The sequence below is a fragment of the Cynoglossus semilaevis genome, chromosome 9 (genome assembly GCF_000523025.1).
Source record: "Cynoglossus semilaevis isolate Cse_v1.0 chromosome 9, Cse_v1.0, whole genome shotgun sequence".
In the NCBI taxonomy this organism is placed as follows: domain Eukaryota; kingdom Metazoa; phylum Chordata; class Actinopteri; order Pleuronectiformes; family Cynoglossidae; genus Cynoglossus; species Cynoglossus semilaevis.
Window position 1 is genome coordinate 2,764,586 of NC_024315.1, and position 3,542 is coordinate 2,768,127.

General features: G+C 35.0%; 1 long non-coding RNA gene across 1 annotated transcript; it reads right to left on the reverse strand.

Annotated features, from left to right (window-relative positions):
• Nucleotides 1–638: 638 nt before the first annotated feature.
• On the reverse strand, nucleotides 639–3,172 carry LOC103383351 (uncharacterized). Its single transcript, XR_522007.3, has 3 exons — nucleotides 2,762–3,172; nucleotides 2,171–2,266; nucleotides 639–1,326 (listed from the first exon to the last, which is right to left on the reverse strand). It is a non-coding gene; the product is annotated as an uncharacterized LOC103383351 (long non-coding RNA).
• Between the last annotated feature and the right edge of the window lie 370 nt (nucleotides 3,173–3,542).

Below are 3,542 nucleotides of genomic sequence, written 5' to 3' on the forward strand. Positions count from 1 at the left end.
AAAAATAAAAATCACAGTTCCTCAGGGGCACTGCATCATCTGCACTAATTACATTTTACCATATTACTTGGACTACAAGTCACACTTATCAGTAGTTTGTCTGGTCCAGGGGACTTGTATTCTGAAGCGACTTATACATCAAAAACATAATCCATATCATCCATGACCACAAGAGGGCACCATCTACACTTGAGATAACTAAACACTGCAACTGCACCACTGAGAAATTACACCTTTTAACCATTTAGACTTTTTCAGTCACAAAAATTAAATGTTCACTCTAGAGCTCTTATGAAATATGTTTTAAAAAAATGAATGTGAATTACAAACTTTTGGACCTTTTACCTCAACCAGATGAGGCAGACTTTTTTTTTTTTTTTCATTTTTAGTCTAATTTCCATGGGCTTGAAATTTTTTTCTTGTTGTTTTACTCAGTTTCTCTGAGTTAAACCAACCAATATGTCAGGATTTGAAATATTTTCAGTTTAAAGAAGTAATCCCAAGTCTACTCAAAAACTTAAGGATTTGACAATTACATTGTTAAATCGAAATTTAAGTAAAGATCCAACTGCCTGGAAAAGTACACACACACTCACACACACATACTGATGGTAAAAACAACTTGTTCTTTGGGCAGAAGTTCTCAGGACATACAAGAGTCTTTGACTTCACACTGAACTCCAGGAAGATTCCCTTGAGGGAGCTCACAGCAAGTGGACCAAGTGTGAAAAACTTTTGGCAACTAACAACAGCTGAACCTATTCCAACATATACAAATAAGTTTGAGTTAAATTACACATAACACTTTTATTGGCAAAGGATACAAAACAAAGTAAAACTGACTGCTAGTTAACTTCCCCAGTGTGTGAGAGAGAAGTGAGTCCAGCATTGAAACACAGCCCTTCACAGAGCTGGACAGTGTGGTTTGAGTTTCAGTGAGTATGGGCAGCTACATCAATATTTAGCTTCCCCACCACCTACAACAGATAAAAGAGAGTGGAGGCCAGAGTACAAGGAGACACCACCTCTCCCAGTGATGCTAATTATCCCTGTTTGCTATCCGGGTAGCTCCAAGGCATTCTGATTGGATTTACTTGACAAAATAAATAAATGATCATCATAAAATTATAATGCCACCTCTCTGACCTTTGCCAACACTCAGGCCATGTTAGCAAAGGTATAGTGGAGCAAACATCATTAGAATCTTTTGTTCTTATGTTAGAATCCTTCTTACTCTTAAACCATTTCTGATACCTGCCAGGGAGAAACTCGTGTGTGTTCTTCGCCGAGACTTTTCAAGCTGCTACTCGTTATCCCTTCTGTCTCCTATTAGAAAACACTGTTATGATCTGTTTAAGTGGAATAGACTTGTGTGCTGTATATAAAGAGTAAAACCTGGCTGAGAGGTAACAGTAGTAGTGTGGGAGTGTAGGGGAAAAGACTGCAGTATTTAACCAATAATATCCCCTCAGGTAGAAAAAGAAAAACAACGTTAACACTAAGTAAGTATGTTTATTAAACGGGCTTTGTTAGAAAGTTCTGAACAATACCGCAGTCCTAGAAAAAATGTCCAAGTCATTTGCTGGTTTGGGAGTAGAGGTCTGAAGAATAAGAGGAGTACTTATCACATAGTTTAGGAAATTGAATAACTTTTCCTTTAGCTTTTGAGTCACTTCTTTACAGTCTTGTCAATTTTGTGAAGTTCAATTCACTTTGAAGTTTAAAAAAAGAACTTATGGCACTGTATATGACAATGTATGATTCATGTACAGATGCCACCGACTAACAGGCTGATATTGGACAGTGCAGATACTAAGTAGTGTCTACACAAAACAATGACATTCGAGTTTGTTAGAAAACACACCAACTGCTTAACATGAACAGTTTTAAACATGAACAGTTTAAAATCATAAAATGTGTCATCCTCATTTAACCCATCTGTGAAACAGGAGGGCAGTCATGGAGAGCAAGGGTAAATTGTACCGACAACTTTCCGATCACAAGCTTCTTATGACAGCAGTCATATGCAATCAGATAAAAATGTCTCAACATTTGTGTTGTTCAAACAGCAATGCATTTGTGTGCTGCACATACCTCACATTTTCAAGCCAAAGATTTTTTTTTTAAAAACAACAAAACAAATAAAAATAAAAAAGGTAGCATTACTTACAACGCTCATCGTAGGGAACTGTAGACAAGTCATCCTGTGTAGGCCGCCGAATAGTCAGGTAGCAGAATAGGTCTCCACGGGTCAGACGAAAATCTTCTGTAAGATGATAAGTCAAAATCTTTACAATCATTTTAAACTTTCTTTTTACTCAAAATAATCAAAGAAAAAACAAAAAATTCTAAAGGGATCAAAGTATCAGCAACATATTTGACCTCCATGTTAAACTTAAAGGGGCACACAGGAAGAAACACAAGCTTCACAATAAATACAATGTATGATATTTCCAGGACATTTGTCTCACAAATGAAAACAATAAAAACAACCATAAAAATAAATGAAAAACAAATACTCTAAACATCATTCAACCACAATCAATGAACACATTTGACCAAAATAACAAAAGCAGACCATGAATGAAACCACAGCATTTCAGTAATGTAAGCAAGCAAAACTTTAATTTGGACACACATAATTCAAAGAGCAACAAATGACATATAATTAGTACAAGACAGGAGAAAATACAAGCAGCACAAGTCAATAAAAATGCAGCTTTTAAACTCCAACCTTTAAAACAAGTGTAGAGGGATTTACCTCAGTAAAACGAAGTCGTCCTGACTGTTGACTCACTCCGTTCAAACCTCTATCTCGACTCAAAGTAATTAAATCTAAAGGACTTTATCTCCAATATATCACTACTTAAAACAAGTAATTTGAAACTTTAAAGTATTCTTTCAAGAAAGTGTTAGGCTAACAACCGCAGTGCTAACGTTAAAATCACTTCACCTGCGATGCTGCCTTTAACGTCGTCGGATTTATAAACTTTATGAGTTTCAACATTCAAATTTGATATAAACACAGCTCTATTTCGCAATAACAATCAAGGTATTGGCTCAAGGTATAGACTATGTGTATATAATTCATAACAATTTACAACCAAAGCTTCGACATAAACGGCACCGAAATACGGATCGATCATCTCCGAGTAACAACCTAAGGCAGCGCTAATACGTGTATGACGAAACACCGGTTGATGTTCTACTATGATGAAATAAATAATAACAAAAACAAAACAAAAAAAATCGGTAATTTACGAAGAAGACAAATTGGGCAGTATTGTTCTTTATTTTTATTGTTTACGAGAAGTTGAATAAATGTTTAATTAAATATCGGTGAGATATAAGGTAATGAAATTAATAATAAAAACGGGTAAAAAAAAAGGGATTAACACAAATATTAAACTTACAATACAAGTTTCTGCCTCTGAACATAACTTTTAAAACAAAGTACACCCATGGATAGGTGTAAATATTTTTCCCATTATACAAGATAAAGAATCCAGTTATCCAGTTCTACTTGTTGTATAGAATACTAT